This window comes from Crocodylus siamensis, chromosome 2, assembly GCF_052110815.1.
Source record: "Crocodylus siamensis isolate JL-2025a chromosome 2, ASM5211081v1, whole genome shotgun sequence".
Classification (NCBI taxonomy): Eukaryota; Metazoa; Chordata; order Crocodylia; family Crocodylidae; genus Crocodylus; species Crocodylus siamensis.
The window spans coordinates 225693938-225706701 of NC_143396.1; the positions used below are offsets into that span (position 1 = coordinate 225693938).

At 44.3% G+C, this 12764-nt stretch overlaps 1 protein-coding gene across 5 annotated transcripts in view; it reads right to left on the reverse strand.

The window, feature by feature from the left end:
• Nucleotides 1-12764, reverse strand: part of SLC8A3 (solute carrier family 8 member A3) — a 200101-nt gene that overhangs the window by 67899 nt on the left and 119438 nt on the right. The gene's annotated exons all lie outside the window — the stretch shown is intronic.

Genomic DNA, 12764 nt, shown 5'->3' on the forward strand with positions numbered 1-12764 from the left:
CAAATGGCCGAATATATTCTATGACTATCAACACTTGCAGCTCCATAAACATACATGAGACTGAAGAGGAAAAATAAAGGCCATACAATTATTCCTTTAATACAGGGGTGGCCAACCGGAGCCTGAGAAGGAGCCAGAATTTAGCAATGTATATTGCCAAAGAGCCACCGTAATATGTCATGTGCGAGCAGTCATGTCACGTGACGTGACGTAATGGCTATGGAAGCTGGCCACCATGTGCTTGTGCAAAGATTCAAGGAGATGCATACTCACTTCTGAAGTGGCGCATGTGACTCCAGAGTCGCCAGTTGGTCACCCCTGCTTTAATATTTTATTTGGAAAATGTTGTGTATATTGCTAAATCAATTCTACAATGGGTAGGAACCTACTTAATTTGCAATACCGTGGAAACCACAAAATCCACAGTTATCTGCAAAATCAACTTAAACAACTTAATACAAATAAAATGCTGGCGTCCCTTGCTGTGTTGAAGCCTGCTTGGGAGGGGAAGGCACTAGCTGGCGTGGTAGCATGAAGGGGAGCCAGCAGCCGAGATGGCTGCCACCCCCTAGCTGCTCTTTCCCTCCCTCCCTTCCCCCAGGACCCCTCACCTAATCAGCAGTGAGGTGGGAAGGCCACTACGAAATGCCTGTGAAATCAGCTCTTCATGCCACAACCAAGCCATGAAAATTCCTTTGTCTGGCCACAAATTAAGTAGGTCCCTAACAATGGGTAGAGAGGACCAAATCCTGTGCATCCAGCCATGACCTGACAACGGTCACACTTCCAGCAGGGGCAGTGGAGTTGCCATCTCTGGTTGTCTTTAAGAGAAGGCTGGACAAAAACCTCGATAAGCTCGTTTGAGCCCAATTACTTCCTGCCCATGGCAGGGGACTGGACTTGATGATCCTACAGGTCCCTCCTAGTCCTTCATTCTGTGATTTCTATGGCTCAGTAACAAACCTGTTGTTTCTGTTGTTTTGATGACAACAGAAACAGCAACAGCAGAAATCCTGCATACACAGGAAGATTTTGCATGACCAACAACATAAGCCTCTGCCACCGGACATAGAAGAAAATGCCTTTTGCCGGTATATTCAGTTGCTCTCTCCTGTCCTCTCTGGTAACGTCTCTCTCTCTCTCATTCTTTTTCTAACATACGCACACACATGCACACACACAATCTACTTTCCTCCCAGGGACACAATGCTAAACCCAATCATCTGAGTTTCACTAAATTCAATGCAACAGCTAAGCAGCAATCTGTAACAAATTAATGTGCTGCAAACAACCCTGTTCAGCTGCCAGTCAGGAATGAATGTGTTCTGCATGGCACAGACTGAATGATATGTAATACTAACAGCTACATATTGACAAAGGGAATTGGGATTAGAACCCTACTTCTTCACTTCCAAAACTGCAGGACTCTGCCAGAAAACATCATCGCTAGGTACCTAGGCAAAATGACACTTGGATGCACAAACCCATTCACATAAGGCCTATACATAACACCTCACTCCTCCTTATATGCAAAGCATTACCCAGCTTTATTATTATTTTCTTTTGCCCTTCTTCTGTATCACCCAGAATTGGTGAAGGGGACCCTGTCCGGTGATTTTATTTAGCATTCAGACCTCTTCCCTTTTTGTGCAGTACTTTTACCTGACAAAACATATAGGAAATGATACAGCCTCAGGTGGCTGCCACCTGCAGCTTAGTGACTTGTAGCAGACCAGCTATCTCGGAAGCTGAAAGAACTGGCCTGTTCCCTGGGGAGCTGCAATTTCCCCAGGGCAGTCAGGGTTGACGTTTCCAGAATCCTGAGCAAGCCCAGTCTTTCTCTTGACTGCAGTAAACACTTTCCAGTCATCTATAAACTGAGCTAAACTGATTTGGCCACAAGTATTTTTGCAGGAAAGGAAGACTGCATTTTAAAGGGCTAACCACAGAGACACAGTGCATGCTAGCGAAGTGGGTAAGGTATCTCACTACATGTGCAGAGGGTCCATTCATGCTCTGCTCCAGATGCACCCCTGTCGACCCACCCTGACTGTAAACAGGTACCTAGTCATTTAGGCTGAGGAGTCAGAGGCAGCCAGACATTATGCTAATTCACATCACTTCTATGCTATCCCAATGGGCTGCTAAGCTCAGGATGGATCTTTGACCTTTTATCGAATCCCAGAGGCAGGTAAGTAAGTGCTCAGACCTTTTGTGGTTTCATGGAGTACTCACAAAAATGAAAGAAGCCATGGACCCCTTCTGTGATTCACCTCATCTGTTCTTATTACAGCTTTAACGCAAAGACCAGTACAAGGGAGTAAGTGCCAGCCTGCCAAATACAGCATGTTAGTAGGGGTTTCTATCAGGGAGGAATAAAGCAGGGTTGAACAGATCCACGAGACCACATCCTATACAACTTGCCTCTGCCAAAACTTGTTTTCTCACCTCATTCCTGTAAATTTTCCCCGACATTCCTCATTCCTACCTCTTCTCTTGCATGTGGCCTCTTCTCCCTGGGGAGTATTTTTGACAAACCATAGGATGTCATCCTCCGGCTGTACTCAGCCTTGATGAGGACGCAGCTGTACTACTGCACCCAATTCGGGGCTCCACAATTTAGGAAGGAAGGATATGCAAAAGCTTGAAAGAGTTCAGAGGAGAGCCATGCGCATGATTAGAGGCCAAGAGAATAGACCTTATGAAGAAAGACTGTGAGCTATCGGACTCTTCAGCTTGGAGAAGCACAGGCTCAGGGGTGACTTGGTAGCAGCTTATAAGTACATGAGGGGTGTGCATCAGGATCTGGGGGAATGTCTGTTCACCAGAGCGCCCCAAGGGATGACAAGGTCCAAAAGTCACAAACTCCTGAAAGACCGTTTTAGGCTGGACTTAAGGAAAAACTGCTTTACTGTCCAAACCCCCAAGGCCTGGAATAGACTCCCCCCAGAGGAGGTGCAGGCACCTACTCTGGACACTTTTAAGAAACAGCTGGATGCTTATCTTGCTGGGATCCTTTGATCTGAGCTGACTTCCTGCCCTTTGGGCAGGGGGCTCGACCCAAATGGTCTTACAAGGTCCCTTCCAGCCCTAATGTCTATAAAATCTATGAAAACTTTGTGTTAAATTGCGATATGTATCTATATCTATAGATATATAGATATAGATACATGTGTGTGATATCTAATGCGTGTGTGTGTATATAGATATATATATAGATATACATAGCTATATATACACACACACACTAGATAGATAGATATGGTGGTGTTTCATTTTAATTGCAGAAAAACATGGGTTTGGGGGTTTTAATCTGAGAATTTTTTCTCGGGGAGATTAATCAGAGAACATGTATTTTTTTAAACAGAGAAAACCAGGATCCCTGGTCATGAATGAGAGCCTTCTGCTCTGTTTGCCAGCGTCTGTTTGTCTTTATCAGCCAGAAGCTCTGTTGTTCTGGCTCTGTCCCTGTCGTGCTTTCCTTCCGCCCATCTGTCTCCCCAGGTATTGGTTTAGCCATCTTGAAAAAGCAGGCAAGTAAAGCAGAGGTGGAAAATTTAAACGTGCCGTCTATGTAAAATAGCAATTGATCTGGAACCATCATTAACCAGTTACTAATGCTTCAACTGTACTTTTCATCAGAGGATTTTCCATGTGGGTAAATATTATCCCTATTTTCAGATGAAGTGCCTCAAACACAGAGAGTATAGAATACTTGTCCAAGGTTACCTACACCATTGGTAGCAGTCAGAAATAATACATAAAAATTGGATTCATCCCTGATCAAACCCACAAGCCCCCCTCCCTCCTCTTCACATCCTACCTCTGTCCTACCCAGAAACATCCCATGCACCTGGGGTTGCTGCATAAGTGGTGCAGTGCTGGCTCTATGCCTGGGTCTAGCAGCCTATTTCTGTCCCGTGACCTATTTGGATCGGCCTAGCTCTGTATAGAGGCTATGGGGAAACAACAAATGGAGCTCTAGGCCCTCCACTTCCCCACTCAATGCACTAGCCCACAACTTGCCCACTGAGCATATATTAGAGCCAAGCAGAATGTTTGCAACCCAGTGCAAAACTCTACAAAGCTTACCAGCTTTTGAGTGCTATTCCAAAGTCAGGGCTTGGCCCAGAATCACTAAAAAGTTATTGAGTTTATGACAGAATCTAGGCTGAGTTAGTTTTCTTCTCAATTTGTGCAAGACTTGCAATTTAGATGCATAATCAGGGGATGATGGTTTGGGCAAAGTCCTACACTGAGCCTAGAGCTGGTATCCAATCTGAACCTAATTTAGACTGAGGTACAACCCCCACAGAGATCATGAGCAAGAAGAGCATCCTCTGACTTCCTGCAAACTAAAACCTCTGGATGGCACACAGCTCTACTGTTGAGATGGATCTGTACCACAGAGTGTAAGCCTGGAAAAGCCCTTGAGCTTGGGCTTTGGGTACTGGGCTCTGGTTTGGCTAACTGCAGCGACGGACTGCAGATGCAAAATTTGGCTCTGTCAAGGAGATTTGGATCCAGGGATCTTATTCACGTCCCATTTCTAGGGTACAGTAGGAAGTTACAAATAATTTCCAACTGCAAAATATTTTTTTATAAATTGACTTTTCCTGCCAAGGCTGAAATTTAGGAGACTGTGTCTCCAAGCAAAAGCTAACGATATCTTCTCATCACCCCTTAAAAAAATCAAAACGGTAAGAGTACACGTCCCCAATACCCCAGGCAGCTTAAAATATGGCTCTGGTCTGACAAACTAACTATAAAGAATGGCATCATGGGGTTTTGTTTTTATTGTGTCCTGGTGATTCCAGATTAAATTTTCTCAGTTTACAACAAAGAGATGGCTTTTATTAGAGGCAAGAGTTATTGGTTTAGAGGCAAGCTGGGTGTTTTCCTCCTCACACATCAACACAAGTAATAACTGTTCTTCAGGATGAACTGTGCCCACAGGGATCCCCGTAAGTCCCATGGAAGGCTCATGTATTGCCAACGTGTAAATGAAGGAAGAATCTGGCCTATGCAGCCCCTGTCAGTGGTGATGATCATGAGATGGAAGAAACATGACTTGACTCTTAGAATCAGGCTGTGATTGCAGGCCTGGCAGATATGAAAGCCAGTTTCTTTATTTGTAAATGAACAAAGCTGATTTGGAATGATTGAGAGACAATGTCTAGAGATCCCTCAATGCCATGGTACAGGCTCTTTTCACAGCAGGCAGTCTTTAGATCCTTCAGTGCCTTTCATGCTCAAAGTTGATAAATAGCCTTGGCATAAATGCAGTTACCCTGGGAATTAAATTGGCCTGTGGTGTTTGCCACCATATGCATCATGCTATCTAATCTGTTCTCTTCCTTTCAGGTATGTCCAAGCACTTAAAATTAAGGCAAAGTACCCTGTAATGTGCATGGCTCATTGTGTGTTGATATGCTGGCCACAGCTGGCCAAAGTAGGATAGGTGGAAAGAACTTCTTGACCTCCACAGATGATCAGCTTTTTCTGAATCATAGGATTTTATGGTCTTTGTGTACTGGTCTTTGTGTACTGGTAATTGCAAAGGGTACCTGCTAGAAACTGGTGGTGTTTTGATCTGATGGATGTAGCTAGAAGGGTTCAACCACAGAAACCAAAGGATTAACCATTAAGAAACAGGGAACAAATGGCATCCACTTGTCCAACTCCTTAGTCACAAATCCAGCAATAAATAGAGACCATAAAAGAGCTGCAACTGGCCCAAGAGAATTCCACTGGTGGAACCACAGCACTGGTCTACTATAAATGGCTGATTAATAAGCTCTGATATAAGCATGGTCAGGAGCTGGTGGAAGCAGGCCAGTAGTGCATGGTATTACAGAGCTGCCGACCCAGAATGAGCTAACGCAAGTTTTGCCAGGGACCATTTTGATCCCTGAAGCAGTCTAGAATTTGGAAGGCATTTACATAAATTGGCAAAAAGTCACCTTTACTTTCCTTGATCTGTGCTTTCTCCTCCTGAAGGCACTGCAGAGTATCAGGCCCCATGAGCTCAAGGCATGCCACTTAGGAAAATGTTCACAACAGAGTGGCATGTTCTGTATTGCCACATGGGGACTGCCACCGTATCAGCCAATGGTGAGGAAATTTGGAGCGGCAGGAGGTACAGAGACTGCAACAGAATTCCCTTTCACTCGCTTCTCCATCTCCTGAAACTGAAACCTCTGGAAGAACATCAGGATGAAAAATCACTCCTGTGGGAGGCACACATGGCTCTGTACTCTCCCCTTGCAAAGGACAAGACAACATAGTACTCCAGACTGGGTCTCATTCTAGCCGAACTGTAATTTAAGGTTTTGGCATTCAACACAGGCTGGCAGTCATCAATCACCTCTCCTGGATTAAGTGACATCCACTGCTGGGCTGGCTGAGCTCATGGAAAGGAAAAGCACTGAGACTCACAATAACCCAGCTGGATGACTGACATGTGACGGGGACAGCTGTGGGTCTCTGGGCTGCAGGAGTTCCACGGCCTTCCAGTCCAACAAAGTTAGCCAAGTGCCAGCCACACAGGGCGACATGAAGGCAACGTTCCCGCTGGAACCTCCTGGCTCTCCCTCTCTCATTATGTAACTACCATGGGCTAAAAATACAACTTGCAGCCCTGATGCAGCCCAAGCTGAGCAAGATGCAAATTTAATGAGGCTTCCATGGTAACGAGCTTCACTTTGCCAGAGAAGGGGGAGTAGAAGGGGGAGATTGTTTATGGGCAGGGATGCTCCCTGGCCAAAGCAGAATTTACAGGAAATCTGCACAGTAAAAAGCTGCTGTTGTCAGGGGGGTTTTAATAATTTTTTTTCAGCAGTTCAGTTAACTGTGTGGGATTTTTAAGAGGCAAACCTTGGTCTATTTTTATCACAAATATAAATATTTACTAGTCAATCTTAACTAAACTCAATCACACGCACACAAATGTAAGACTAAGGGGGCTCGTTTCAGCATACTGATTTTACAAACACTCTTTCCAGTGAGAGTAACTATTTGCCAGATCTCACAAGCTGAGTAGTGCCTGTCCTGGTCAGTACTGAACTGGGAGGCCCATTAGGAAAACTAAGGTTCACTGCAAGAAGTGGGACTGCTAAGTCAATAGGTGGTGCCCTCCTGAGCAAGTAAAAATGACATGATGCCTCAGCATGGTGTGAAAGGCTGCAGTTGGCCTAGCTCTTAATGGAGACACAAAGCTGAGGCCTTTATTTCTTGTTCTTGTTAATGATCTCGCTGCATTTTTTTAAGAATTAAGGACATCAGCCCAGATATACTGGCCAAATTTCCAATTTGGAAGGAACGGCACTAAATAAAGATCAGATTTAAAGGTAAAATATTATTCTGAAACCAATTAAGGGGAGTTACTCATTTTGGCATTTGTGGAATAATTTTAAAGCCTTTGACCATACAAGGAAAGTCTGAAAGAACTAGAATTACTTAGTCTGGAAAAGAAGACTGAGACAGGATATGATAACTGTTAAATACCTGAATGGTGGCTATGTGGAAGATGAAGACAGATTATATTCTCTCTGGCTGCAGGGGACAGGACAAGGAGCAATAGTCTTAAATTGCAGCAAGGGAAACTTAGGTGGAATATCAGGAAGCATTTCTTACTATAAGGGTGGTTTAAGCACTGGGACTGGCTACCCAGGGAGATTGTGGGATCTCCATCCTTGGACATTTTTCAGAATGGGTTAGACAGACATTTGACTGGGATGGTTTGGTCAGTGATCATCCTGCCCTGAGCAGGTGGTTGGAGTTGACTTCCTGAGCTTCCTTCCAACCATACATTTTTATGCCTCTGTAAAACATAACATTCATTAATCCAGCCTAACAACGCTGGGAAGGAGGGCCATTAATATCACTGTCACTTCACAGATGGTGAAAATAAGGCAAATAGAAATTTAGGACCATTTGAATTCAGTGAGAGCTGTGGCTGTCCAGTCCTTCTGAAAAATCAAAGTGTCTTAAGTTTGGACCACAAGAATTTAGGCCCTGAAAATCAGAGCCTGCTTTCAAAAATGTATCTTAAGTTACTTGCCCAACAAGTCAATGGCAAAGCCAGACATTCAACTGTTCTCAAAACTGGGCTTCTCTTATTTATAGAGGCTAAAAATCCTCCACTTCCTCTTTCTCCTGGCTTCACCACTCAGAACTGGATGCTCCTATATTCTGAAAGATAAGCTCAGTGGTGTGTGCTGATTTACAAAAGGCTCCACGTCAGTGAGATGTTTCCTGTTTACATGCACATCCTTCCTGTCAAGGCTCCTTACCTTTAAATGCGTTAGATAAACCTTAGCTGGGAGGCACTTTTCATCACTTGCTTCTCTAGTACATGCCAACACGCTCTGCTCTGAAAAGTCTGTGCAACACAACACAGAACTCTTCACAAACTTTAAGTAGAAGAATTGCTTCCTTTACAAATGAAAAGTACCCACTTTGGGGATGAAGTGTATTGTATTTAACAGCACACAGTAGCGCCACACAATAGCTTAGCACACAACGTGAAGTACTGAAACTGTTGAGGGAATTTAAGGACACAAACTGAAATATTCCATGTACAAAATTTGCCTGTTACAGTTAGCTAACACTTCTATGCTTGCAAAAAGGGGAAATAGGACCCTATGTCTCATCTGAGAAATAGTGTCTCCAGCAGCCTCTAGCTCCACAGCAAGGCAATCACTGAGCACCAAGTCCAAGGGAAGAGTGTCACTTACTAAATCACTTTCTGTGAGTTTTCTTCAGCTTTTCCCATCCAAATACAAAATCACAGGTTGTGGTAGTTGGGCTGTGGCCTTGTAACAATATCCATCAGTGGCTCATGCACAGCAGCTAGTGACTCCTTCAAACTCCTGTTGCAAAGAACTGCTGCATTACTATGCAGGAACCGTTCTCTGATTCCACCAGGGTGTTAAGGCTGGCCTACTGCCTTACCCCTTTCTGTGTATCTTCTGCATAGCAAGGCAATAAAAATAGAGATTAATTTCATATAATCCTGTTTCCCCAGGAAATTTTTGTTGGAAATACAGAGGTTAAATTCACTGGAGTTTTTCCTCTTCTCCCTTTGGCAATTCCATTAAAAATAACTTTGACTTGAAATAGGCCTATCATCTTATACTGTACCATTATATAATTCCAAACCCAAATGCCCTATTCTACTAAGTACTAAAATACACATGTAAAAACTCAAGGCTGCATTTGAACTGACCAGCTATCCCAGATGCCTTTTGCTGGAGCTCATGCTGTAGATCTTAAAGAAAGAGCTACTTCTAGGTAGTCTGGATAGAACTTGGAAACACTCAACCCTATGCATGCCAAATCGGGCTGAGCAAGGAAAGCAGCCAGAGTCCCTGGGATTCCCCAAGCCAGGTCATGGTACTTGGACACAAAAGCATGGGTTGGAGGAAGGAAGAGTTTGCAGGCACCAAGCTCCTGTGCACATGGCAAGAGTGCTAGCTGCTATGGCAGCTTTTCTGAAGCTTGTTCTCTTAATAAAAAGGTGGTTTAGTTTTAGGAACATGGAATTTCCTTGTGCTATTACCCAGCATGTGGTTCATGAAACAAAACCAAGTCTGTATAGCATGCCATGACAACTCACAATGCACCCACTACAAGTTCCTTAATTTAACTTTGATTTCCTCAAGGAAAGATGCACAGAAGTGGGAGACACCAACCTAGCTCCTCCCTCTTGCTCTGTCACAAACTTCCACTGTGAGTCTGAGCAAGTCACTTTCCATTTATGGGTTACACCTTCCCAGTCTGTGAAATGGGGATCCAGCACCGCTCCCCTCCACAAGGCTGCTGTAAAGATGAATTCATTAAAATTTTCAGGGTGCTCAGATTTACAGTGAAGAGAATCTCAGAAGCGAACCAGTCATTTGTGGCCATGTCTATTTAACACAAAGGTGTCATGAGGAGTGGTAGAGAACAGAACAAGCAGGGGGGGAGCTTTACCAGCTCCTTGAAACACTACTCGAGCATTTTTAACCTCAGTAGTGTCTTTGGTCAAATCAAAATTGATGCAAGCTAGAACACTTACTGCAGCCACATATTATCCATTATTGTTCCAAGACACTCCTAGTTCAGCTCACGGATTCCATCTCATTCCCTTTTCATATGCCCTGAGATAATTAGACCTATCAGTACAGGATCACTGCCACACAGCCCATTTAATGTGGCTAGACAACAATTTACATGACAGTAGGAGATATGGTAAACAAATGTGATGCAAATATCAGAAAAACAATCAAGAAATCAAAATGGGGGTAATCTGTTGGCTTTTACAGAGTATTTGCTTAAACTTTTTTGTGGTCAATGAATATAAAAGAAAGGATCAAATACAAATTGAGCAACAGCTTGTCCAAACTTGACGAAAGGGCAAGGGCAGTTTTTAGCTTGCCGACAGACTATCTAGGAGTTTTCCATATACCTTATGGAAACTGGAGCAAGAAACTGGCTCTGGTTGACTCTTCCAGGGACACAAAAAAACCCCAACATGGCAGGAAATGAAAGCACACCAATTATGGCATCACAACTGCATCGGACCCACGTGACGCAAAGGGGTGAGGAGGCTGAGTTCTAGCCTGTAGTTCTGGGTGGGGGGACACTTGTGGGGGACTCAACATGAGGATATGTTGATATAAATAGTTTCTGTAAAGCCAGACGTCTTTAAGCCCTTCTCGCCCCCCGGGCCAGATTGCAGTTTAGCCCTAACAGCAGGCCACGGAGATACTGTTTCATTGTACTTGTAAATGTTTTGTTGAAATGTAGCTGAGTAGGCCTGAGGAGGAGGTCCCGGGAAGGACAAAGAGAAGGCCCCAGCGAAGGACAGAGGGAATTGGAGGGGCGCAATATTGTTTGTTCTGAAAGTCTGGTGTGCTATTTAGGATGTCCACAGTTCTGACTGCCCCCGCCACCCTTTGAAGGAGAACGCCCCCCTCCTTCCATCCGTCCTGAGAGATGGCCAAAAAGAAAGACCACTTGGAGCTCACGGTGCTACCAATCGTTGGTGAAGCCAGAGACTGAGAAAAGCCAGGTGTCAAAGCCAAAGGCTTGTCCCTTGTGAAGCCGCACCAGAGCTGGCTTCAGGGGATCCCTAGGGGGAGAGAAATCGAATACAGCTGCTTCTTGGGGAGTACCGAGGCAGAGCTCCCCCCCCCCAGAAAACAGTGTTGATCCTGTGACACCAGTGCCAAATTAAACAGTAAGGGGCTGAAGTGAGAGTAATGTCCACACAACACCCAGATAAAACTTGGTAAACAGTATTAATTTCCTCAGATCCTCCTTCCCCAAGCTTTTGTTGGCTTTTATAGACTGACTAGAAACGTAGCTTCTTTAAAATAAATACAAATATGAGAACTCATTTAGACGAGGGCATCTGTTCAGCCCAAAAGCAGATCCTCCAAGGCTTTTTAAGAGGGCTCAGCCAGACGGGTTGTTCTGTCTCCTTACCGAGATGCAGATAGTTTTGACAGCTTACGTTTCAGCAAGCAACTCAGAGCCTTGCATGTCTGCTGACTTCTCCCCCTTATAGCCTTTCAATCACATCCTTCCCTCCTGCCTTTTGCAGATTTCTCCCTTAGGGCAGCTCCTGGAGATACGGATACAACCTTCTCTTATTACTGGCCGTTTCCAATACCTTCACCCCATTATCGGTAGCATCCTGGAGAAAAGGCCTTGAGGTCCTCCAAATTGACAGCTACAGAAGAAACCAACAAGACAAGAGGAAACAGCAAGGAGTGCAGCTTCTGGTTACACCTGGCATACATCTGTTTGTAGGGAGTATAAAGTTTACAAGACAAGACAAGCTCAGGCTGCCATGCACCTTTTCTCTGCACCTACAACAGAGGAGTACATGGCATGCTGTAATGGCAGAGACTCACTGCCCATACTCAGATTATACGTTAGGGAGGGACTGGCCTCTGTAGTCCATCCAAGACTCTGCTGCATCCCTACCTCTCATAAAAAGATGACCAGCACTTCTGTTAAGAAGAAAAGTTAGCCCTGACCCTGTAGACATACATTTGCTATAAACTGTGAGTACTGCTGGCAAAATGTATGTGCATATTATGAATCTGAATCCAGTTGCCATGTCTAGCACACTATCTACTAACATGGGCCCATTACTTTAATATCTGGGAATTTTGCAAACATTAATGACTCAATCTATCCTTGTGACTTTCACTATGAAGCAGGAAAAAGATGGGCAACTAAGGCACAGATTATGGATATGGGCACATAAATTACTAGAGACAAGGAAGGGTGTGACTTAACAGTATATCAGCTACTCTGCAGTAAATGACTTCGTGCATGCTTTTTCCCTGTGCTATGAGGCACTGAAAGGGGAGGCGGTAGGAAGATGAGCTACCCCATATTTACTATGGGGTAAGAGTGGGCATACAGGCAGTTAAAGTAGAGCAGCTGACACAGTCCATGGCCTAGCTCAGCAGTTCCCAAACTCTGACAAATCGAGCATCACCAATTTAAAATGATACAACCTTATGTACCGCCAACAACGTTTTTGTCATAGAAAGTAATTATAATAAATCTGTTCATGTGTACCACTAACAGGCTATCTGCATAACCACTGGCAGCAGCGTACCAGAAATTGGGATCCACTTACTAACATCACTGACTTGTTCATGTGCCCATAGCCTAAGAAGCTGGCTAACATCACAAAGGAATTCTGAAGCAGAACTGGGAACAGGATGTAGATCCCTACATCAAAACTCTTCTCTCTTTTC